We start from the raw sequence: 26,113 nt of genomic DNA on the forward strand, positions 1-26,113 counted from the left end.
TCGACTTCTTCTTCAAGTGTGAACTGGATTGAAGGCTCGACCTGGTTGAGCTTGTCTTGGAGAGCTTGAACGTTGAAGCGTTTAGGAGTTATGAGGAGAATGTCGTCAACATAACGGAGCCAGGTGACAGACGAAGGAATAATGGTGGAGAAACGTTCGGCTTCTAGATGTTCCATGTATAGGTTCGCCAGGACTGCACTGAGTGGCGAACCCATGGGTAGTCCAAAAGTCTGCTGAAAGAGGTGATTTTCGAAAGAGAAACACGTAAAGCCAACACATAGTTCAACAAGGTCGATGAAATCGCTGGCTGGAATGGGAAGATCAAGTGAATCGTCAATTTTCCTGCGCAAGAGATCGATGGCTTGTTTAGTAGGTACTTTAGTGAATAGGGAAGTCACGTCAAGGCTGGAAAGTTTCTTGTTCCTGATGTTGATGTTGCGAATGCGATTGAGAAGATCACCTGAGTGTTTGAGATGTGCTGGACTGATAGTGCCCAAGAGTTTAGAGAGGTGTTTGTCGAGAATTCCTGAGAGCTGGTGGGGAGCACTGCCTATTCCCGAGGATATGGGCCTCAGTGGGATACCAGGCTTGTGAGTCTTTGGCAGGCCGTACATTCTGGCAGGTCTGGGGTTGCTGGGCATGGTGTGCAGAAGTTTCTTCCCTTGTTCTGAGCCCCTCAGAATGCGGCGAGTCCTTTGAAGAAAAGTTTTAGTAAGGTTGTCCACTTGGTTAGTTGTGAGAGGTTTGTAGGTATCTGGGTCATTAAGTAGATTGAGCATTTTGTTCCTGTAATCTTCAGTGTTCATGATAACAACACCACCTCCTTTATCAGCGGTGGTGACCCTGATGGTCGTGTCTTCTGCTAAACCTTTGAGTGCATTGATGTAACGTCGAGGTATGACTGGGGAGCTGCGTGTTGAGATGGCTGCTGAGATGATGCCTTGAAGATAGCCTTTTTGGAAGTCGGAGTCATTGTGTCTGTAGTTTTTGGCGATGAAATTGAGATCTTGTTTTGGTTTCGTAATTCCTGTGTCGAATTTGAGTCCTAAGCTGAGGGCTTCAGTTTCTGTGGTTGACAGTGGACGTGATGAAAGATTTTGAATAATTTCAGGTCTTCCTAAACTTTTCCAATTACTATTATCGCAGAGTGTTTGTAGTTTCCTAGTAAGTCTGATCTTCTGTTGAACATTCGCTGTGGTAACTCTGCTGAGAATGATTTCGGCGGTGCGTCTGTTCATGTTGCCCCGGAGTGTTGTGCCTAGTGTTCTGGCTTGGAGAAAAGCTTCCTTTGTAGCATTGTTTAGGTCATCTGCACACTCTTCAAGGTAGGTCCGAGCTGTAGCGGAGAAAGGTGGTTTGATGTTGGCAATTTGAGGAGGAGTAGATCTTGGTAAGACCATTTCTTGGATGCAATCACGAAGAAAATTGTGTCTGTTGCGAAGTGAGTAAGCTTTTAGAAGAAGGTCCAGGTATTCTCTGTGTGAAGGATCCATTTCTACTGCAGTGTTTGACACGATGGAAATAAATGGTATAAAATACCGACACAATGGAAATATAAACACAAATGCAGTATAATGTGATCCTTTATTGACAACGTTTCACCCACACAGTGGGCTTTTTCAAGTCACACACGGATCTACCTGGGGTTGGAAGGTACGGGAGTATTTATAGTTCAGAATGTTGAGGTCAGGTGGAGAATGTTGCATCCAAGCCAGAACACTAGGCACAACACTCCGGGGCAACATGAACAGACGCACCGCCGAAATCATTCGCAGCAGAGTTACCACAGCGAATGTTCAACAGAAGATCAGACTTACTAGGAAACTACAAACACTCTGCGATAATAGTAATTGGAAAAGTTTAGGAAGACCTGAAATTATTCAAAATCTTTCATCTCGTCCACTGTCAACCACAGAAACTGAAGCCCTCAGCTTAGGACTCAAATTCGCAACAGGAATTACGAAACCAAAACAAGACCTCAATTTCATCGCCAAAAACTACAGACACAATGACTCCGACTTCCAAAAAGGCTATCTTCAAGGCATCATCTCAGCAGCCATCTCAACACGCAGCTCCCCAGTCATACCTCGACGTTACATCAATGCACTCAAAGGTTTAGCAGAAGACACGACCATCAGGGTCACCACCGCTGATAAAGGAGGTGGTGTTGTTATCATGAACACTGAAGATTACAGGAACAAAATGCTCAATCTACTTAATGACCCAGATACCTACAAACCTCTCACAACTAACCAAGTGGACAACCTTACTAAAACTTTTCTTCAAAGGACTCGCCGCATTCTGAGGGGCTCAGAACAAGGGAAGAAACTTCTGCACACCATGCCCAGCAACCCCAGACCTGCCAGAATGTACGGCCTGCCAAAGACTCACAAGCCTGGTATCCCACTGAGGCCCATATCCTCGGGAATAGGCAGTGCTCCCCACCAGCTCTCAGGAATTCTCGACAAACACCTCTCTAAACTCTTGGGCACTATCAGTCCAGCACATCTCAAACACTCAGGTGATCTTCTCAATCGCATTCGCAACATCAACATCCGGAACAAGAAACTTTCCAGCCTTGACGTGACTTCCCTATTCACTAAAGTACCTACTAAACAAGCCATCGATCTCTTGCGCAGGAAAATTGACGATTCACTTGATCTTCCCATTCCAGCCAGCGATTTCATCGACCTTGTTGAACTATGTGTTGGCTTTACGTGTTTCTCTTTCGAAAATCACCTCTTTCAGCAGACTTTTGGACTACCCATGGGTTCGCCACTCAGTGCAGTCCTGGCGAACCTATACATGGAACATCTAGAAGCCGAACATTTCTCCACCATTATTCCTTCGTCTGTCACCTGGCTCCGTTATGTTGACGACATTCTCCTCATAACTCCTAAACGCTTCAACGTTCAAGCTCTCCAAGACAAGCTCAACCAGGTCGAGCCTTCAATCCAGTTCACACTTGAAGAAGTCGACAACACTCTTCCTTTCCTTGATGTTCTACTCTGCAAAGCTGACCACGAACTTCGTTTTAAAGTCTATCGAAAACCCACCAACGAAAACGATCTTCTCCACTTCTACTCTCACCACGACACCAAAACCAAACGTGGTGTAATTATAGGCTTCTTCCTGCGTGCACTCAGAATCTGCAGCAACGAGTTCCTTGAGGAAGAATGCACTATAATTGAACAAGTATTTTCCAAACTCCACTATCCTCGTCACTTCATCAGAGACTGCAAACGGCGAGCATTAAACATCTTCAACACACCCAGAGAAGACACTGCCGAGAAGAGATACATAGTCCTTCCCACCAACTCCATTGTCAAACATGTTTCCAACATCTTTGCCAAAACATCATTCCAAGTATCTACCTCCACAACCACGACCATCAAGGACATCACCAGTAGTAGACAGGACAAACCTCCATCCTCTGCAGGGGTATACATAATCCCTTGTAATGACTGCAACAAATTATATGTGGGCGAAACATCAAGAGACCTCCAAACACGTATTTCGGAACACCAATATGCAAGCAGGACTGACGATACAAGGAATGCCTGTGTACAACATCGCAATTCACACAACCATTTAATTAACTACAGAAACTCAAGACTTATAGCCACAGAAGACAACACTCAATACAGAAGAATCCTGGAATCATCGTTTATCTCTATAACCAAAAATTTCAACCAGAACAATGGCTTCTATAACATAGCTGAACCACTCGCCAAGAAACTTCTTCATCGCTATCCCACATAAGAACATAGAACACTGCAGAAGGTCTACTCACAACTTGTCCAATATCCCCGCCTAGCTACCCAAGACTCTATAACCCCACCCGGTAGATCATCAGATGCAACATTCTCCACCTGACCTCAACATTCTGAACTATAAATACTCCCGTACCTTCCAACCCCAGGTAGATCCGTGTGTGACTTGAAAAAGCCCACTGTGTGGGTGAAACGTTGTCAATAAAGGATCACATTATACTGCATTTGTGTTTATATTTCCATTGTGTCGGTATTTTATACCATTTATTTCCACTGGGGAAGATGAGTGGGCAAGCAGTTGGCAGCCCGCGCCCACTCACTCATTTAGTCTAAATCTCTTATCTCTTCAAATAATATAAAGTACAGAGTTCATTTCGTCATGGTACCGAGTGTTTTTGTGTCACATGCGTACGTACACAGACTGAGAGTTTCACAGACACACAGACAAGAGATATCACTTGGGTATGTACACAGACTGTGAGTCTCACAGACAGACAAGAAATGTCACTTGGGTATGTACACAGACTGTGAGTCTCACAGACAGACAAGAAATGTCACTTGGGTATGTACACAGACTGTGAGTCTCACAGACAAGCTGTTAAGCTCACGGAGATGTCCCCTGAACTATGATGGGGAAAATTATCTTGTATCGTAAACAATAAATAAAACAGATCAAACCGAACCAATGTTATAATGATATGATTAACAGAAATGTAAATTATCATGACATTGTATCTGACTTAAGTTATAAATCCATAAACAGTAGATTTTTACACAGAAAAGTATAACAGTCTTAAAGTGTGATACAACAACCAGGAATTCTTATATAAATGGTTCATCAAACCGACAAGTTGATGAATTAAACGCTTATGCAACACTTGTGTATCTTTTTTTGTGAAAACGTTTCGCCAGCCAGTGGCTTCCTCAGTCCAATACAGAGAATAATGGTAGAAAATGAGGAGTAACAGGAGTAACTTCTTGGGAGCCTGATACAGGGAATTTTTCTAGGCTGCCTCACGTATACACATGACCTACTTCCACCTGTACTTTTATCAAGACTGATGGACTGAACACGTCATCTCCAGGATGAGGATCTGATTAAACTTCTCCTCGTCTTCCATCATTATTCTCCGATTTGGACTGAGCAAGCCACTGGATGGCGAAACATTTCTACTGTAAAGATACCCAAGTGTTTATTTAATCAGTTTGTCGGTTCTCAGAACCATTTATCTATACATTCCTGTCAGGAGATTCTACGCTAGCCTAACCTATAGACACGACCTACTTCCACCTGTGGATTTGTCCAAGGTGACACCGCCTACAACTGCTTCACCTCATGCTGTATTCTTTTCAAGATTGATGTACTGATCACATCGACTCCAGGCTGAGGGACTGATTACCTAATACTCATCCTCACCTTAAACAATTCTTCTCTGTGTTAGACTGAGGTTAAATGCAGTCTCAATGATTCTCGCATAGTCGATATGCTTCAACCCCAATTCACCTACCAATAAGCATTCTTAGTCACGGTGCGTACCAAGTACATCACTTTTATTCTACGTACATCACATCACACATCACATAACCACACATCTTACGTTAGCATATTCGGTTTGGGTGACGGGGACCCCTTCCCCCCTCCCACGCTTCACCCCCCCCCGGTTCTCATTTTAAAAGTCAATCTGGTTCTACTACTCCCGGTTCCTCCCCCTCTCGTATATATACTAGTTCCCTTCCCTTCGCACTTGTGTAAGACTAGTTAATGGTCCAAGTCGGACCGAAACGTCGTTATAAGCTCCTCCTACGTGCGGGTTATTTGTGTATTGTTCCAGTGTTTTTGTTCTCCATGCTTTATATACTGGTCAACAACTGACCTACCGCTGCTGTTACTACAATATTCACCCCTGGACAGACCTGAGATGAAATTAGAAAGATGTCTGAGTACTTCCCAAGCGTACTGCCCAGCCTTCTCCTCCAGTAGCGGGTGATGGACGACCTGTGGAAGTGGCCGCCTGGAGTATACCTGGAGGGTGTTCCGGGGATCAAAGTCCCAGTATCCCGGTCCATGACCAGGCCTCTTGATAGATCTAGGCCTGATGAACTAGGCTGTTACTGCCGGCCACACGCAATCCAATACATGAGCCACAGCCTGGCTGCCTTTTTTGAGAAATTGTCTTTAACGTTGGATTTACTGAATTCCAAATCCAGAGGCTTCAAGAGACTGTTTCCTTATTGGTGAAGACACCGACCTCGTGATGTTTTGTTTGACGGGGGCAAAAAAAAACTCTTTTGTGAGGTACTGTGCATACACGTGAATATGCGTGTGTGTGGTTGTTAGATTTAGCTCCGTGACCTGGTGGCAAAAGCTCTCTCTTCACATGGTGAGTGTCCGAGGTAGATTCCCGGCTAAGGTAGAAACACTGGGCGTGTTTTCTTACACCTGTTGTCCATGTTCACCCATCAGTAATAATGGGTACCTGGGTGTTAGTCGACTGGTGTGGGTCGCATCCTGGGACAAAGCTGACCTAATTTGGCCGAGATGCTCAACTTTCACGGCACACACAAGCACGATAAGGCACCTAAATTACTAGGAACGGTTGAAGGTCCTTGATCTCTATTCCCTACACTTGGAAAATCCTAGAGGGATTAGTACCGAACTTGCACATGAAAATCACTCCCTATGATAGCAAGAGACTCGGCAGGCGATGCAACATTTCCCCAATGAAAAGCAGGGGTGCCACGAGTACACTGAGAGACAACACAATAAGTGTCCGGGGTCCAAGACTGTTCAACTGCCTCCCTGGCTGTCTTCAAGAAGGCACTGGACAGGCACCTAAAGTCAGTACCTGACCAACCGGGCTGTGGTTTGTACGTCAGTTTGCGTGCGACCAGCAGTAACAGCCTGGATGATCAGACCCTGATCCACCACGAGGCCTGGTCTCAGACCGAGCCGCGGGGGCGTTGACCCCCGCAACCCTCTCCAGGTAAACTCCAGGTAATAACAAGCGGCTTTCTATATAGTAGTATGTCATTGATGTCAGCTACGGTCTGTATACCTTGTACATGTACTGGTATTATTATTATTATTATAATCATGGGGAGCGCTAAACCCGTAGGATTATACACCTCAACATGTACTTGTAGAAATAAAGATATTATTATTATATATTTTTATCAGCATATTTCGACTCATCATTAGTTTGGTGGAACTGGGAAGTCAGCGCCATCTATGACTGAGATTCCTAACCTGACTGGCACGTCTGGCCTGGTGACGTGGTAGTTTTAATTTATCTTCTTAGTAAGTAACCTGACCTGACCACTACACCTTCACTCTCCTGACTCGTGAGTTGACTCTCCTCTGGCCTGTCTTTTATTACATTATGTGTTCATTTTTAACTTGTAGTTGTTACTTGTTATCAATGAACGATGACGTCAGGTGACTGTTAGTGAGACATGAGCTGCAGCGACACTTTTGGTTCTACATCAAGGCTCCGGATCAAACCCCTGCTGGTTCTGCTGTTTACACTCGCCTTGTTATTTCGTGAGTCATGTTGGTACAAGTGAGGCCACGGGGGAGAGGGGTAATGGGGAAGGGGGGAGGATGGTGGCGGGGAAGGGGGGGTGGATGGGGAAGGAGGGTGGATGGTGGTGGGGAAGGAGGGGTGGATGGTGATGTTGAAGGGGGGGGGAAGGAGGGATTGATGGAGGTGGGGAAGGAGGGGTGGATGGTGATGTTGAAAGGGGTGGGGTGGGGAAGGAGGGGTGGATGGTGGTGGGGAAGGAGGGGTGGATGGTGGTGGGGAAGGGGTGGATGGGGTGTTGATGGTGGGGAAGGAGGGGTGGATGGTGGTGGGGAAGGAGGGGTGGATGGTGGTGTTGAAGGGGGGTTGTGGGGAAGAAGGGGTGGATGATGTGGATAAGAAGGGATGGGATGGTGAAGAAGAAGAAGGGTGGATGGTGGTGGGGGAAAGGAAGGGGTGGATGGTGGTGGGGAAAGGGGTGGATGGTGGTGGGGAATGGGGAAGAAGGGGTGAATGGGGGGAATGGTGGTGGAAGGGGGGTGGTGGGGAAGGAATGGTGGTGGGGAGGGGGGGTGGATGGTGGTGGGGAAGAGGTAATGGGTGGTGGAGACGCAACAGGTGGATGGTGGTGGGAAAGGCGGGTGGATGGGGAAGAGGTGGGAGGTGGAGGGACAGGTCGAGAAGGATGGATGGTGGTGGGGAAGAGGTAATGGGGTGAGACGCGACAGGTGGATGGTGGTGGGGAAGGGGGGGTGGATGGTGGTGGGGAAGGAGGGGTGGATGGTGGTGGGAAAGGAGGGGTGGATGGTGGTGGGGAAAGGGGGGGTGGATGGTGGTGGGAAAGGAGGGGTGGATGGTCGTGGGGAAGAGGTAATAGGAGGTGGAGACGCGACAGGTGGATGGTGCTGGGGAAGAAGGGGTGGCATGGTGCTGGGGAAGAAGGGGTGGCATGGTGCTGGGGAAATGGAGGCGAGGTGGATGGTGGGGGGGAGAGGGGGTGGGTGGTGGTGGGGAAGGAGGGGTGGATGGTGCTGGGGAAGGGGGGTGGTGGGGAAGGAGGGGTGGATGGTGGTGTTGAAGGGGGTGGTGGGGAAGGAGGGGGGATGGTGGTGTTGAAGGTGGGTGGTGGGGAAGGAGGGGTGGATGGGGAAGGTGGGTGGTTGGGAAGGAGGGGTGGATGGTGGTGGGGAAGGGGGGTGGTGGGGAAGGAGGAATGGATGGTGGTGGGTAAGAGGTAATGGGAGGTGGAGACGCGACAGGTGGATGGTGGTGGGGAAGAGGTAATGGGAGGTGGAGACGCGACAGGTGGATGGTTGTGGGGAAGGAGGGGTGGATGGTGCTGAGGAAGGAGGGGTGGATGGTGGTGGGGAAGGGGGGGTGGATGGTGGGGAAGGCGGGTGATGGTGGTGAAGGAGGGGTGGATGGTGGTTGGGAAGAGGGGTGGATGGGGAAGGAGGGGTGGATGGTGGTGGGGAAGAGGTAACGGGAGGTTGAGACGCGACAGGTGGATGGTGGTGGGGAAGGAGGGGTGGAGAAAGAGGGGTGGATGGTGGTAATAACGGGAGGTGGAGACGCGACAGGTGGATGGTGGTGGGGAAGGAGGGGTGGATGGTGGTGGGGAAGGATGGATTGGTGGGGAAAGAAGAGGGGTGGATGGTGGGGAAGGGGGGTAGATGGTGGGGAAGAAGTAATGGTGGTTGGGAAGGAGGGGTGGATGGTGGTGGGGAAGGAGGGGTGGATGGTGGTGGGGAAGAGGTAACGGGAGGTTGAGACGCGACAGGTGGATGGTGGTGGGGAAGGAGGGGTGGATGGTGGTGGGGAAGGAGGGGTGGATGGTGGTGGGGAAGGGGGGTGGGTGAGGGTGGGGAAGAGGGGTGGATGGTGGGGAAGGGGGGGTGGATGGTGGTTGGGGAAGGGGGAGTGGATGGTGGTTGGGAAGGAGGGGTGGATAGTGGTGGGGAAGAGGTAATATGAGGTGGAGACGCGACAGGTGGATGGTGGTGGGGAAGGAGGGGTGGATGGTGCTGGGGAAGGAGGGGTGGATGGTGGTGGGGAAGGAGGGGTGGATGGCGCTGGGTAAGGGGGGTGGATGGTAGTGAGGAAGGGGTGGATGGTGGTGGGGAAGGGGGGGTGGATGGTGGTGGGGAAGGGGGGTGGATGGTGGTGGGGAAGGAGGGGTGGATATTTGTGGGGAAGAGGTAATGGGAGGTGGAGACGCGACAGGTGGATGGTGGTAGGGAAGGAGGGGTGGATGGTGCTGGGGAAGGAGGGGTGGATGGTGGTGGGGAAGGAGGGGTGGATGGTGGTGTTGAAGGGGGGTGGTGGGGAGGAGGGGTGGATGGTGGTGTTTAAGGGGGGTGGTGGGGTAGGAGGGGTGGATGGTGGTGGGGAAGGAGGGGTAGATGGTGTTGAAGGAGGGTGGTGGGGAAGGAGGGGTGGATGGTGAAGGGGGGTGGTGGGGAAGGATGGGTGGATGGTGTTGAAGGGGGGTGGTGGGGAAGGATGGGTGGATGGTGGTGTTCAAGGAGGGAGGTGGGGAAGGAGGGGTGGTGCGGAAGGAGGGGTGGATGGTGGTGGGGAAGAAGTAATGGGAGGTGGAGACGCGACAGGTGGATGGTGGTAGGGATGGAGGGGTGGATGGTGGTGGGGAAGGAGGGGTAGATGGTGGTGGGGAAGGAGGGGTAGATGGTGGTGGGGAAGAGGTAATGGGAGGTGGAGACGCGACAGGTGGATGGTGGTGGGGAAGGAGGGGTGGATGGTGGTGGGGAAGAGGTAATGGGAGGTGGAGACGCGACAGGCGGATGGTTGTGGGGAAGGAGGGGTGGATGGTGGTGGGGAAGAGGTAATGGGAGGTGGAGACGCGACAGGTGGATGGTGGTGGGGAAGGAGGGGTGGATGGTGGGGGGAAAGGGGGGTGGATGGTGGTTGGGAAGGGGGGTGGATGGTGGTTGGGAAGGGGGAGTGGATGGTGGTTGGGAAAGGGGGGGTGGATGGTGGTTGGGAAGGAGGGGTGGATGCTGGTGGGGAAGGGGGGGGTGGATGGTGGTGAGGAAGGAGGGGTGGATAGTGGTCGGGAACTAGGGGTGGATGGTGGTGGGGAAGGAGGGGTGGATGGTGGTGGGAAAGGAGGGGTGGATGGTGGTGGGGAAGGAGGGGTGGATGGTGGTGGGGAAGGAGGTGTGGATGGTGGTGGGGAAGGAGGGGTGGATGGTGGTGGGGAAGGAGGGGTGGATGGTGGTGGGAAAGGAGGGGTGGTTGGTGGTGGGGAAGGAGGTGTGGATGGTGGTGGGGAAGAGTTAATGGGAGGTGGAGACGCGACAGGTGGATGGTGGTGGGTAAGGAGGGGTGGATGGTGGTGGGGAAGGACGGGTGGATGGTGGGGAAGGAGGGGTGGATGATGGTGGGGAAGGAGGGGTGGATGGTGGTGGGTAAGAGGTAATGGGAGGTGGAGACGCGACAGGTGGATGGTGGTGGGGAAGGAGGGGTGAATGGTTGTGGGGAAGGAGGGGTGGATGGTGGTGGGGAAGGGGGGGTGAATGGTGGTGGGTAAGAGGTAATGGGAGGTGGAGACGCGACAGGTGGATGGTTGTGGGGAAGGAGGGGTGGATGGTGGTGGGGAAGAGGTAATGGGAGGTGGAGACGCGACAGGTGGATGGTGGTGGGGAAGGAGGGGTGGATGGTGGTGGGGAAGAGGTAATGGGAGGTGGAGACGCGACAGGTGGTGGTGGGGAAGGAGGGGTGGATGGTGGTGGGGAAGGAGGGGTGGATGGTGGTGGGGAAGGAGGGGTGGATAGTGGTGGGGAAGGAGGGGTGGTTGGTGGTGGGGAAGGAGGGGTGGATGGTGGTGGGGTAGGAGGGGTGGATGGTGGTGGGTAAGAGGTAATGGGAGGAGATGCGACAGGTGGATGGTGGTGGGGAAGGAGGGGTGGATGGTTGTGGGTAAGGCGGGGTGGCTGGTGGTGGGGAAGTAGGGGTGGATGGTGGTGGGGAAGTAGGGGTGGATGGTGGTGGGGAAGGAGGGATGGATGGTGGTGGGTAAGAGGTAATGGGAGGTGGAGACGCGACAGGTGGATGGTGGTCGGGAAGGAGGGGTGGATGGTGGTGGGGAAGGAGGGGTGGATGGTGGTGGAAAAGTAGGGGTGGATGGTAGTGGGGAAGGAGGGGTGGATGGTGGTGGGTAAGAGGTAATGGGAGGTGGAGACGCGACAGGTGGATGGTTGTGGGGAAGGAGGGGTGGATGGTGGTGGGGAAGAGGTAATGGGAGGTGGAGACGCGACAGGTGGATGGTGGTGGGTAAGAGGTAATGGGAGGTGGAGACGCGACAGGTGGATGGTGGTGGGTAAGAGGTAATGGGAGGTGAAGACGCGACAGGTGGATGGTGGTGGGGAAGGAGGGGTGGATGGTGGTGGGGAAGAAGTAATGGGAGGTGGAGACGCGACATGTGGATGGTGGTGGGGAAGGAGGGGTGGATGGTGGTGGGGAAGACGTAATGGGAGGTGGAGACGCGACAGGTGGATGGTTGTTGGGAAGGAGGGGTGGATGGTGGTGGGGAAGGAGGGGTGGATGGTGGTGGGGAAGGTGCGTGGTGGGGAAGGAGGGTGGTGGGGAAGGAGGGGTGGATGGTGGTGGGGAAGGTGGGTGGTGGGGAAGGAGGGGTGGATGGTGGTGGGGAAGGTGGGTGGTGGGGAAGGAGGGGTGGATGGTGGTGGGGAAGGTGGGTGGTGGGGAAGGAGGGGTGGATGGTGGTGGGTAAGAGGTAATGGGAGGTGGAGACACGACAGGTGGATGGTGGTGAGGAAGGAGGGGTGGATGGTGGTGGGGAAGAGGTAATGGGAGGTGGAGACGCGACAGGTGGATGGTTGTGGGGAAGGAGGGGTGGATGGTGGTGGGGAAGGAGGGGTGGATGGTGGTGGGGAAGGTGGGTGGTGGGGAAGGAGGGGTGGATGGTGGTGGGGAAGGTGGGTGGTGGGGAACGAGGGGTGGATGGTGTTGTTGAAGGGGGGTGGTGGGGAAGGAGGGGTGGATGGTGGTGTTGAAAAGGGTGGTGGGGAAGGAGGGGTGGATGGGGGTGGGGAAGGAGGGGTGGATGGTGGGGAAGGAGAGGTGGATGGTGGAGGGGAAGAAGGGATGGATGGTTGTGGGGAAGGAGGGGTGGATGGAAATGGGGAAGGTGGGGGGGGAATGAGGGGTGGATTGTGGTGGGGAAGGAGGGGTGGATGGAAATGGGGAAGGAGGGGGGGGAATGAGGGGTGGATTGTGGTGGGGAAGGAGGGGTGGATGGACATGGGGAAGGAGGGGTGGATGGAAATGGGGAAGGAGGGGGGGTGGTGGGGAAGGAGGGGTGGATGGTGGTGGGGAAGGGGGGTGGATGGTGGTGGGGAAGGGGGGTGGTGGGGAAGGGGGGGTGGATGGTGGTTGGGAAGGGGAGGTGGATGGTGGTGGGGAAGGAGGGGTGGATGGTGGAGGGGAAGGAGGGGTGGATGGAAATGGGGAAGGAGGGGGGGGAATGAGGGGTGGATTGTGGTGGGGAAGGAGGGGTGGATGGAAAGGGGGAAGGAGGGGTGGATGGAAATGGGGAAGGAGGGGGGGTGGTGGGGAAGGAGGGGTGGATGGTGGTGGGGAAGGGGGGTGGATGGTGGTGGGGAAGGGGGGTGGTGCGGAAGGGGGGGTGGATGGTGGTTGGGAAGGGGAGGTGGATGGTGGTGGGGAAGGAGGGGTGGATGGTGGTAGGGAAGAGGTAATGGGAGGTGGAGACGCGGCAGGTGCATGGTGGTGGGGAAGGGGTGGGGTGGAGGATGGTGGTGGGGAAAGAGGGGTGGATGGTGGTGGGGAAGGAGGGGTGGATCGTGGTGGGGAAGGAGGGGTGGATGGTGGTGGGGAGGAAGTAATGGGAGGTGTAGACGCGACAGGTGGATGGGGGTGGGGAAGGAGGGGTGGATGATGGTGGGGAAGAGGTAATGGGAGGTGGAGACGCGACAGGTGGATGGTGGTGGGGAAGGAGGGGTGGTGGGGAAGGGGGATGGATGGTGGTGGGGAAGGGGGGTGGATGGTGGTGGGGAAGGAGGGGTGGATGGTGGCGGGGAAGGAGGGGTGGATGCTGGTGGGGAAGGAGGGGTGGATGCTAATGGGGAAGGAGGGGTGGATGCTGGTGGGGAAGGAGGGGTGGATGCTGGTGGGGAAGGAGGGTTGGATGGGGGTGGGGAAGGAGGGTTGGATGGTGGTGGGGAAAGAGGGGTGGATGGTGGTGAGGAAGGAGGGGTGGATGGTGGTGGGGAAGGAGGGGTGGATGGTGGTGGGGAAGGAGGGGTGGATGGTCGTGGGGAAGGAGGGGTGGATGGTGGTGGGGAAGAAGTAATTGGAGGTGGAGACGCGACAGGTGGATGGTGGTGGGGAAGGAGGGGTTGATTGTGGTGGGGAAGAGGTAATGGGAGGTGGAGACGCGACAGGTGGATGGTTGTGGGGAAGGAGGGGTGGATGGTGGTGGGGAAGAAGTAATGGGAGGTGGAGACGTGACAGGTGGATGGTGGTGGGGAAGGAAGGGTGGATGGTGGTGGGGAAGAGGTAATGGGAGGTGGAGACGCGACAGGTGGATGGTGGTGGGGAAGGAGGGGTGGATGGTGGTGGGGAAGGAGGGGTGGATAGTGGTGGGAAAGGAGGAGTGGATAGTGGTGGGGAAGGAGGGGTGGATGATGGTGGGGAAGGAGGGGTGGATGATGGTGGGGAAGGAGGGGTGGAGGGTGGGGGGGAAGGCGGGGTGGATATTGGTGGGGAAGGAGGGGTGGATAGTGGTGGGTAAGAGGTAATGGGAGGAGGAGACGCGACTGGTGGATGGTGGTGGGGAAGGAGGGGTGGATGGTTGTGGGGAAGGAGGGGTGGATGGTGGTGGGGAAGTAGGGGTGGATGGTGGTGGGGAAGGGGGGGTGAATGGTGGTGGGTAAGAGGTAATGGGAGGTGGAGACGCGACAGGTGGATGGTTTTGGGGAAGGAGGGGTGGATGGTGGTGGGGAAGGGGGTTGGATGGTGGTGGGGAAGGGGGGGTGGATGGTGGTGGGGAAGGAGGGGTGGATGGTGGTGGGTAAGAGGTAATGGGAGGTGGAGACGCGACAGGTGGATGGTCGTGGGTAAGAGGTAATGGGAGGTGAAAACGCGACAGGTGGATGGTGGTGGGGAAGAAGTAATGGGAGGTGGAGACGGGACAGGTGGCTGGTGGTGGGGAAGGAGTGGTGGATGGTGGTGGGGAAGACGTAATGGGAGTTGGAGACGCGACAGGTGGATGGTTGTGGGGAAGGAGGGGTGGATGGTGGTGGGGAAGAGGTAATGGGAGGTGGAGACGCGACAGGTGGATGGTGGTGGGTAAGAGGTAATGGGAGGTGAAAACGCGACAGGTGGATGGTGGTGGGGAAGAAGTAATGGGAGGTGGAGACGGGACAGGTGGATGGTGGTGGGGAAGGAGTGGTGGATGGTGGTGGGGAAGACGTAATGGGAGTTGGAGACGCGACAGGTGGATGGTGGTGGGGAAGGAGGGGTGGTTGGTGGTGGGGAAGAGGTAATGGGTGGTGGAGACGCGACAGGTGGATGGTTGTGGGGAAGGAGGGGTGGATGGTGGAGGGGAAATAGGGGTGGATGGTGGTGGGGAAGGTGGGTGGTGGGGAAGGAGGGGTGGATGGTGGTGGGGATGGTGGGTGGTGGGGAAGGAGGAATGGATGGTGGTGGGGAAGGTGGGTGGTGGGGAAGGAGGGGTGGATGGTGGTGGGGAAGGTGGGTGGTGGGGAACGAGAGGTGGATGGTGGTGGGGAAGGTGGGTGGTGGGGAAGGAGAGGTGGATTGTGGTGGGGAAGGAGAGGTGGATGGTGGTGGGGAAGGTGGGTGGTGGGGAAGGAGGGGTGGATGGTGGTGGGGAAGGTGGGTGGTGGGGAAGGAGGGGTGGATGGTGGTGGGGAAGGTGGGTGGTGGGGAAGGAGGGGTGGATGGTGGTGGGGAAGGCGGGGTCGATGGTGGTGGGGAAGGAGGGGTGGATGGTGCTGGGTAAGAGGTAATGGGAGGTGGAGACGCGACAGGTGGATGGTGGTGGGGAAGGAGAGGTGGATGGTGGTGGGGAAGGTGGGTGGTGGGGAAGGAGGGGTGGATGGTGGTGGGGAAGGTGGGTGGTGGGGAAGGAGGGGTGGATGGTGGTGGGGATGGTGGGTGGTGGGGAAGGAGGGGTGGATGGTGGTGGGGAAGGAGGGGTCGATGGTGGTGGGGAAGGAGGGGTGGATGGTGCTGGGTAAGAGGTAATGGGAGGTGGAGACGCGACAGGTGGATGGTGGGGGGGAAGGAGGGGTGGATGGTGGTGGGGAAGAGGTAATGGGAGGTGGAGACGCGACAGGTGGGTGGTTGTGGGGAAGGAGGGGTGGATGGTGGTGGGGAAGGAGGGGTGGATGGTGGTGGGGAAGGTGGGTGGTGGGGAAGGAGGGATGGATGGTGGTGGGGAAGGTGGGTTGTGGGGAAGGAGGGGTGGATAGTGGTGGGGAAGGAGGGGTGGATAGTTGTGGGGAAGGAGGGGTGGATGGTGGTGGATAAGAGGTAATGGGAGGTGGAGACGCGACAGGTGGATGGTTGTGGGGAAGGAGGGGTGGATGGTGGTGGGGAAAGAGGGGTGGATGGTGGTGGGGAAGGTGGGTGGTGGAAAAGGAGGGGTGGATGGTGGTGGGGAAGGTGGGTGGTGGGGAAGGAGGGGTGGATGGTGGTGGGGAAGGTGGGTGGTGGGGAAGGAGGGGTGGATGGTGTTGTTGAAGGGGGGTGGTGGGGAAGGAGGGGTGGATGGTGGTGTTGAAAAGGGTGGTGGGGAAGGAGGGGTGGATGGTGGTGGGGAAGGAGGGGGGTTGGTGGGGAAGGAGGGGTGGATGGTGGTGGGGAAGGAGGGGGGGTGGTGGGGAAGAAGGGGTGGATGGTGGTGGGGAAGGAGGGGTGGTGGGGAAGGGGGGTGGATGGTGGTGGGGAAGGAAGGGTGGATGGTGGGGAAGGAGGGGTGGTGGGGAAGGGGGGTGGATGGTGGTGGGGAAGGGGGTGGTGGGGAAGGGGGGTGGATGGTGGTGGGGAAGGGGGGGTGGATGGTGGTGGGGAAGAGGAAATGGGAGGTGGAGACGCGGCAGGTGGATGGTGGTGGGGAAGGAGGGGTGAATGGTGGTGGGGAAGAGGTAATGGGAGGTGGAGACGCGACAGGTGGATGGTGGTGGGGAAGGAGGGGTGGTGGGGAAGGGGGATGGATGGTGGTGGGGAAGGGGGGTGGATGGTGGTGGGGAAGGGGGGTGGATGGTGGTGGGGAAGGAGGGCTGGATGGTGGTGGGGAAGGAGGGGTGGATTGTGGTGGGGAAGGAGGGGTGGATGGTGGTGGGGAAGGAGGGGTGGATGGTGGTGGGGAAGGACGGGTGGATGGTGGTGGGGAAGGGGGGTGGATGGTGGTGGGGAAGGGGGGTGGATGGTGGTGGGGAAGTGGGGGTGGATGGTGGTGGGGAAGGAGCGGTGGATGGTGGTGGGGAAGAGGAAATGGGAGGTGTAGACGCGGCAGGTGGATGGTGGTGGGGAAGGGGTGGTGGATGGTGGTGGGGAAGGAGGGGTGGATGGTGGTGGGGAAGGAGGGCTGGATGGTGGTGGGGAGGAAGTAATGGGAGGTGTAGACGCGACAGGTGGATGGTGGTGGGGAAGGAGGGGTGGATGGTGGTGGGGAAGAGGTAATAGGAGGTGGAGACGCGACAGTTGGATGGTGGTGGGGGAGGGGTGGTGGGGAAGGGGGATGGATGGTGGTGGGGAAGGGGGGTAGATGGTGGTGGGGAAGGGGGGTGGATGGTGGTGGGGAAGGGGGGTGGATGGTGGTGGGGAAGGAGGGGTGGATGGTTGTGGGGAAGGAGGGGTGGATGGTTGTGGGGAAGGAGGGGTGGATGGTGGTGGGGAAGGAATGTTGAGGTGGAGAAAGACAGGTGGATGGTGGTTGGGAAGGGGGGGTGGATGGTGGTGGGGAAGAGGTAATGGGAGGTGGAGACGCGACAGGTGGATGGTGGTGGGAAGGAGGGGTGGATGGTGGTGGGGAAGGAGGGGTGGATGTTGGTTGGGAAGGAGGGGTGGATGGTGGTGAAGGAGGGGTGGATGGTGGTTGGGAAGGAGGGGTGGATGGTGGTGGGGAAGGAGGGGTGGATGGTGGTGGGGAAGAGGTAATGGGAGGTGGAGACGCGACAGGTGGATGGTGGTGGGGAAGGAGGGATGGTGGGGAAGGGGGATGGCTGGTGGTGGGGAAGGGGGGTGGATGGTGGTGGGGAAGGGGGGTGGATGGTGGTGGGGAAGGGGTGTGGATGGTGGTGGGGAGGGGGGGTGGATGGTGGTGGGGAAGGGGGGTGGATGGTGGTGAAGGTGGGGTGGATGGTGGTGGGGAAGGAGGGTTGGATGGTGGTGGGGAAGGAGGGTTGGATGGTGGTGGGGAAAGAGGGGTGGATGGTGGTGGGGAAGAAGTAATGGGAGGTGGAGACGCGACAGGTGGATGGTGGTTGGGAAGGGGGGTGGATTGTGGTGGGGAAGAGGGGTGTGGATGGTGGTGAGGAAATAGGGGTGGATGGTGGTGGGGAAGGAGGGGTGGATGTTGGTTGGGAAGGAGGGGTGGATGGTGGTGGGGAAGAGGTAATGGGAGGTTGAGACGCGACAGGTGGATGGTGGTGGGGGAGGAGTGATGGTGGGGAAGGGGGATGGCTGGTGGTGGGGAAGGGGGGTGGATGGTGGTGGGGAAGGGGGGTGGATGGTGGTGGGGAAGGGGTGTGGATGGTGGTGGGGAGGGGGGGTGGATGGTGGTGGGGAAGGGGGGTGGATGGTGGTTGGGAAGGGGGGTGGATAATGGTTGGGAAGGGGGGTGGATTGTGGTGGGGAAGAGGGGTGTGGATGGTGGTGAGGAAATAGGGGTGGATGGTGGTGGGGAATAGGTAATGGGAGGTGGAGTCGCGACAGGTGGATGGTGGTGGGGACGGGGAGTGGTTGGTGGTGGGGAAGGAGGGGTGGATGGTGGTGGGGAAGGAGGGGTGGATGGTGATGGGGAAGGAGGGGTGGATGGTGGTGGGGAATTAGGGGTGGATGGTGGTGGGGAAGGAGGGGTGGATGGTGGTGGGGAAGGATGGGTGGATGGTGGTGGGGAAGGATGGGTGGATGGTGGTGGGGAAGGATGGGTGGATGGTGGTGGGGAAGGAGGGGTGGATGGTGGTGGGGAAGAGGTAATGGGAGGTGGAGACGCGACAGGTGGATGTTGGTGGGGACGTAGGGGTGGATGGTGGTGGGGAAGAGGTAATGGGAGGTGGAGATGCAACAGGTGCATGGTGGTGGGGAAGGAGGGGTGGTGGGGAAGGAGGGGTGGATGGTGGCGGGGAAGAGGTAATGGGAGGTGGAGACGCGACAGGTGGATTGTGGTGGGGAAGAGATAATGGGAGGTGGAGACGCGACAGGTGGATGGTGGTGGGGCAGGAGGGGTGGTGGGGAAGGGGGATGGATGGTGGTGGGGAAGAGGTAATGGGAGGTGGAGACGCGACCGCAGATCAGAATCCACAGGTATTTTTCTTTTTATCAAATAATCGGTAATGTCAGGTTGGAGCAAGACTGGAAGTAGTACCCAATAAACATCTTTTAAACTGGTATACGCTGACTGGTTTAGCGCTTATTTATAATAATTAAAACCGCTGACTAGACTGTTAGGATCAAGACGATGTACCAACCATGACAGCCTCTCTAACACTCATCAACTTAATCCAGGTTTCTGGGTTAAGTAACAACCTGTCATCAGTTATTTAGTAATTATGTAAAATATATAACTATGGTTGTTCTGGAGCCGTTAACTCTGTGGTGCACTAAACATCTGTCAAGTTAGGGCCAAATGTAATTATGCAGGTGTTTTAAGTGTGGAGGTGGCGGGGATGGGGCGGGGTAGGGGAGGAGGTGTTGGGTAATGGTATGATGGTGGGGGAAGGGGAGGAAACGCTTCACTTAAGTTACTCTGACATTATTCTCGTACATAATCATTAAGTCTATATGTGTCATCATCTGGCTAGAGACTGTCTTAGTGTAATCAGCAGGTAGATTAATACTTGTTAAGTTACTAAGTCAACCTCACCCACTGCTCACCGTCTTCCTGTTTCAACACTGGCAATTAATTTTGTGAAAATTTGTGTGGACTGCCTCCAAGTGAGTCGCCTACCCTGGCAAACTCTGTTGACACAGAGTTCTGAGGTGGGTACCTCAGCCTCACAAGTGGCTTATAGGACAGATTTTCACAAATGATTGGTGTTGCAAGAAACTTGCCTGCGTGCACGTATAAAGGACTAACTTACTTGGTGTTGCAGCATATATCCTGATCTTCAACTTCCCTAAGCTTAGCCTTAGCCCCCTTGGACTTCCCCTCAGAAACCATGTGCAACCGGGAGCCTTAATTCCTGCAATATTCAATCGTTATTAGTGTCCTGCCTGCACCTCAGAAATTCCTATATCCAAGAGGGTATGTATCCCCTAGTATAACTATGCAGACACGGACACTAGCTTCCAGACTGCCTTGAGACACTGGTACTTACTGGGCATGCACTGCCTGTTGCACACCGGGCCCACAGATCAAACTCACTCACAATTCTCCCCAGACACTGGCCAGAAATCTACGAGATAAAGTGGAGGTCTTGTCTTACTGTATGGGCCTGACGGAGGTCATCTACGGTACATCGAGGTGCCTCTACCAGATTTCCCCAGGTCTCAAATGTGAAGACATGTGGGGGGCGCCGTCTGCTGATCACGGCACGTCTTGTCCAGTTGGTGTCTGTCTTAAGAAGAACGAGCTGGTCTCTCTTCCAGGCCCTCGTCTCTTCATTCAAACTAGGGCTGCCAGTTCTCCCTAGCTAACTTATCCTAGTGTTTGCCTACATTATCGGCCTATTACTACAAATGTTAAGGTCTTAGGTCTACATTATTATTATCTACAGTTGCCTTAGTAAACCTAATAATATACTAACAGTAAAACTACCTACTCCTTCCCTGAAGGGTAAATCTATAAATTAAATAAGCTTACCATCCACGCCACCCCCGGGGAGAGAAATGTGTTTATGATTGGGGAGAATGCCTTTTGTTTGGGTGAGTTTAAGGGCCACCCAGCTCAGCCGTTCCATTACGGCCATGTCGGATCGGTCCTGTGGAACTTTAGGGACCAAATAAATTTCCACAAATTTTCTCTTACTAGTTTATCGTCAGGATCCCATTCGCCTGTATTTATACTTAAAGTATCTAGTTTCCATTTGTTTCAAGGGATTTTGTACACTGGAGTATATATTCTGCAGATATTTATGGTCACTGTAGTTAGTCACACCTCTCAAGAGAGGTTCCTTGATGCTGGTGAGGTGCTCTTGATCTAGGGAATTGGATCTGTGCTCCGGTTCCCTGAATTGAGTCTCGATACCTTCCATCCCCCCCCACATGCGCTGTATAATCCTACGGGTTTAGCGTTCCCACATGATTATAATGCAGTTACTGCCAATCATAATCCCGACTGTTCCTACTGTATCTTGTTTAGCAGTTCTGGTAAGTAGCCCAACACTCCCGTGACACCTGCTGAGTTGCCTCACTTAAACTTCACTTGTGATCTTATGAAGTCTTACAATGCTTCGGTGGCCTGGTGGCTAAAGCTCTCGCTTCACACACGGAGGGCCCGGGTTTGATTCCCGGCGGGGTGAAAACATTTCGACGTGTTTCCTTACACCTGTTGTCCTGTTTGTTCACCTAGTAGCAAATAGGTACCTGGGTGTTAGTCGACTAGTGTGGGTGGCATCCTGGGGGACAAGATTGAGGATCACAATAGAAATAAGACACAGTCCTCGATGACACACTGACTTTCTTGGGTTATCCTGGGTGGCTAACCCTCCAGGTTTAAAAATCCAAAGAAAATCTTATCACTCTCTTCACTTACTTTAGGTGGCGCCCTCTGTCACACTTGGTCCTCGCCTCCACGGACACATAGAATTCTAAATGCACTAATAACCCGCAAATACGAGACTGAAACTAAATGTAAGGAATCTAAATTATTTTTATTTAAAAAAAAAAAGCTATTTCTAGATTTTCTTAACCTTATTGCTTTTTAACTCTTAAAAACCTTATTTAAGAATCAAATAGCAAATGCACAACATATATACAAATCATTCCTTATTTTTTTGCCCTGAGATTGCGCCCTCTGAACCCGTCAAGGGAGGTTCCTTGATGCTGGTGAGAGGATCTTGATCTAGGGAATTGGATCTGTGCTCCGGTTCCCTGAATCGAATCTGAATACCTTCCGTCCCCCCCCCCACCTGCGCTGTACAATCCTACGGGTTTAGCGCTCCCCCATGATTATAATAATGCGCCCTCTGAAAAATAACGCGAGCGACTAACCCCCACCTCACCCTCCGCCAGGTATAGACTCGCCGGTCTAAGTGTGAATTATGACAGCAGAAAGAATATTAAGTGTACCTCAGAATTTATCTTGCTGACTTAGCAACCAAGCTGTTGGCTGAATTATTCCTTTGATGTTCACTGTTAGCAATAAGTGCTAACAATAAATCCTGATAATTATTCCAGCTGCATAATCCCGGTCAAAGTCGAACCAAAAACAAATATGTATGGATGATTTCGATCAATTTTGAGTTCGAAGGTCTAGAATTTTATAAATAACGGTAAATAAACAGTTGCAGTACTTTCTAAGGCACTCGCCTCTTACAATTATTATTATTGTAATCAAGGTGGAAGCGCTAAACCCGGAGGATTATACAGCGCCTGGGGGGGGGGATGTGGAAGGCATTCAGGCTTAATTCGGGGAACTGGAGCACAGATCCAATTCCCTAAATCAAGAGCCCCTCACCAACATCGATGAACCTTGAGGGTTTGGCAACCTCTTACAAGAGTAGGTGGCTTTTCAGTGAGGGGAGATGTATCGTCTGCCGAGTCTTTTGCTTTCATAGGGAGTGATTTTAGTGGGCAAATTTGGTACTAATCCCTCTTAAGTTTTTCCAAGTGTATATCATGTATCTCTCCCTCCTGCTTTCCAGGGAGCACAGGTCGAGGAACTTCAAACGTTCCTAGTAATTTAGGTGTTTTATCGTACCTGTGTGTCGTGAAGGGTCTGTACATTTTCTAGATTTGCAATTTCACCTGTGGTGTTAGGATTATGTCAGAATTTCTCAAATTAACCAAATTTTGTGTTTGTCAGGGTAATGCCTTCCGCCTGAACAAAAGTATGGAAAAATAAATAATGAATAACTTAGAGGAATAATAATAATGAAAAAATTATGAGTATTTTTATATAAAAACTGGCCGGCATTGATTCTATGTCCAGGAGATCTTAGATGTTTAGAAGAATTGATGTTGGTTATCCTGGGTAGACGGTGTTAGTCCGATGTTCAGGAAATTGTCAATAATGGTTTGTTGTATCTCGCTCCAGATATCAAAGGAGAGATGAGTCGCTATGTCCCGTTGTCTGGGTTCTCGCTGCAATAAATCTAGCGTCTACTCTGGATGACCAAGCCAGCAGCAGAGCTGATCAAGAAAAGAGTGGAGGTGAAGTGATTCTCCAAAGTTCAACCCACACCAGGTAAGGTTAATACCACCAGGAGTAAAAATTAAAGAAACTCAGACCCAGGTTCACTAAATGCTGAGTCATACTGGGACTTCAGTATCTCACACAGATGACAACACAGAAATGAATAAGTACCATCTCGTCTAAGCAGGGGCCAATACGGGATGTGATTTTCGCCCAAGATTTGCCATAAAATAATTTTTTTTCAGTTTAATTATTGTTTCATAGTTCACGTATGATTCCTTAAGCTTAAGTTTGATATTTTATATTTCTCTAGCCAGTGCCGTCTTCCGTATTTCAGATAGACTGGCACCTTCGAGCAGCTGTGTGATTCTTTGCCTTCGCCTGTAAAGTGAGTCTCTTTCTAGCTCCCCTCAAGGAAGGTTCCTTGATGTTGGTGAGGGGCTCTTGATTTAGGGAATTGGATCTGTGCTCCAGTTCCCCGAATTAAGCCTGAATGCCTTCCACATCCCCCTCCCAGGTGCTGTATAATCTTCCGGGTTTAACTCTTCCCCCTTGATTATAATAATAATCTCTCTTTCTAGCTTACATCTTTATTTTCTTAAGGGAATGTGGCTGTATAGCCCTTGTGGTTTAGCGCTTCTTTTTTATTATAATAATTAACTTTGAATTTGAATTGAATAAGTGCCTCAAGTGCCAAACGGGTAATTCTTTCTAGGCAAAGGTTTGGATACATGTTTATATTTCCATTTAGGACATGAATAATTTGATCCCACTATTTGTCATTGAAAATGAATTTGGTGAAGGCACCCTCATAAGTGCTGGTCGGGAGTTCTGCTTATATTTGTACTTCGTTTTTTTGTGATCCGAGAGTATTGTCTTCGATGCTGTTATATTTTTTACGAGATCATCGTTATTAGTGAAGATAGTCAACCGCATTTTCCAGTATTGTTGGCTCCCCTATTTGCTGGCTTAAGCTGAATTTGTTGCAGAGATTTAATAGCGTGTACTCACCTAATTCACCTAATTGTGGTTGCATTGGTCGAGACTCAGCTCCTGGCCCCGCCTCTTCACCGACCGCTACTAGGTCCTCTCTCCCCCTGCTCCATGAGCTTTATCATACCTCGTCTTAAAACTATGTATAGTTCCTGCCTCCACTACATCGCTTGCCAGACTATTCTACTTCATAACTACTCTATGACTGTGTGGGCGTGTGTGCACGCGAGAATTTTCATCTGAGCTGCCTCCTGGGGTTATCTTTTCTAAAATATTTGCCACAATCATCCATTTTTGAGTGCCTTAAGGTTAAATTACCATGCAACAAGATATCTGGGGATGGGGTTGGAAGATTTTCCAGACAGTCAATTTTCAAAAGCTGATCTTTGAATTGTTGGGAAGTTGTATCTGGTATACAACCACAATGACAAAAGTTTTGGTTTTCTGTCTTAACTGCCAAAACTTTCAACTACATCATTTGTGGTGGTTAGTAATTCACAGCAAATAAGCGACTCTGTGACATACAGGCCAACCCCTGCTTGTTGCCCATTCTTTCTGTAGCATCTGAATAAGTTATAACCTGGGATCCACATTTCACTGTCAGTGATCCTGTGTGGGGTCTCTGTGAAAGCCACAAACATTGCATATGGCTCTGATGAAAGGTATTTCGTTGTTGATGGCTGTAGACCTTGTATATTTGCAAATACCAATGTTGAGTTAATTGTATGTAGGGAACTTAATTTGCTGACAATAATATCTCTTGTTCTCTAGTGGGGGGAGGGGCCACTGACTGTGCCTCCACTCCAGTAGTGATCAGTGGTGTATTTCCATCATTTCGTCAGTCTTTTTTCTTCCTGGCACTAAAAATTCCTCTTTAGTGGTTGTAACTGTTACAACCACTCTCTCTTACCCTGGTTTGTTTCCAAGGTCTGTGGGATCTGTATCTTCTGGTCCCCTTTAAATGGTGTCTGACAGTGTCTTGTATCATTGTCTTTCATGGACTGATGAATAACGTTTCAGGGTGAAGTACCTACAAGAAGAATTGCATACTCCTTTGGTTACGAGGTTATGGCTTTTTTTTCCAAAATTGCGCGATTTTCCGGATAATCCGTGCCTACAGATACCCAAGGCACAGAATCTGCACAGGTTTTATTTCTATTTGATAGGATTTTTTGTGGCTAGGTTTCCTACTGCTGTTGTTTTTCCTGACTCCCCACTATCTGCAACACCTGCGTCAGCACCACCACCAGCCATTACTGGAAATGCATCATCGTCATCCCCAGAAGCATCATCCCTGTTTGTTTTTTCTTTTCCATCTCCAGCAGTAGTGCTATTTTGTATCTCTAGATTTTATATAACTAGAACTTTACTTGTTTCTTCAATACCAGGACCAATATCTCCATCTGGTGCAGTGTCTTGCGTTTCTATGTCCTTACAAGTACTGTCGTCCAAGGCAGCACCAGGAGTGACAGCTCCACCTCACCCATTCTCTTTACTTTCCCAACTGTCAAATAAGACTGTCAAGTTATCTAAAAAGGATATTTTTTTGTTGGTGTTTCTTTTTTTCTCGTGGGCAGACGCAAGTGGTAGTGTTCCTTACATGTTGGTACACGAGGCTTTCCAGTACCACCACCATCATCTTAGCCCTCCACGTACTCACCTAATTGTGGTTGCAGGGGTCGAGACTCAGCTCCTGGCCCCGCCTCTTCACCGAGCGCTACTAGGTCCTCTCTCTCCCTGCTCCATGAGCTTTATCATACCTCATCTTAAAGCTATGTATGGTTCCTGCCTCCACTACCTCACTAGGCTATTCCACTTCCTGACTACTCTATGACTGAAGAAATACTTCCTAACATCCCTTTGACTCGTCTCGGTCTTCAACTTCCAATTGTGACCCCTTGTTTCAGTGTCCCATCTCTGGAACATCCTGTCTCTGTCCACCTCAGCTATTCCACGCAGTATTTTGTATGCCGTTATCATGTCACCCCTGACCCTCCTGTACAGTGTAGTCAGACCGATTTCCCTTAACCTTTCTTCATAGGATATACCCCTTAGCTCTGGAACCAGCCTTGTTGCAAACCTTTGCACTTTCATTTCTTGACGTGCTTGACCAGGTGTGGGTTCCAAACTGATGCTGCATACTCCAGTATGGGCCTAACGTACACTGTGTACAGAGTCTTGAACGATTCCTTATTGAGGTATCGGAATGCTATTCTCAGGTTTGCCAGGTGCCCATATGCTGCGGCAATTATTTGGTTAATGTGGGCTTCCGGCGA

At 52.4% G+C, this 26,113-nt stretch overlaps 1 long non-coding RNA gene across 1 annotated transcript; it reads left to right on the forward strand.

Moving 5' to 3' along the window:
• The first annotated feature begins 7,081 nt into the window (after nt 1-7,081).
• On the forward strand, nt 7,082-23,504 carry LOC138854386 (uncharacterized). Its single transcript, XR_011393581.1, has 3 exons — nt 7,082-7,115; nt 22,746-22,895; nt 23,182-23,504. It is a non-coding gene; the product is annotated as an uncharacterized lncRNA (long non-coding RNA).
• The last annotated feature ends 2,609 nt before the right edge of the window (nt 23,505-26,113 follow it).

The sequence above is a fragment of the Cherax quadricarinatus genome, chromosome 57, assembly GCF_038502225.1.
Source record: "Cherax quadricarinatus isolate ZL_2023a chromosome 57, ASM3850222v1, whole genome shotgun sequence".
In the NCBI taxonomy this organism is placed as follows: domain Eukaryota; kingdom Metazoa; phylum Arthropoda; class Malacostraca; order Decapoda; family Parastacidae; genus Cherax; species Cherax quadricarinatus.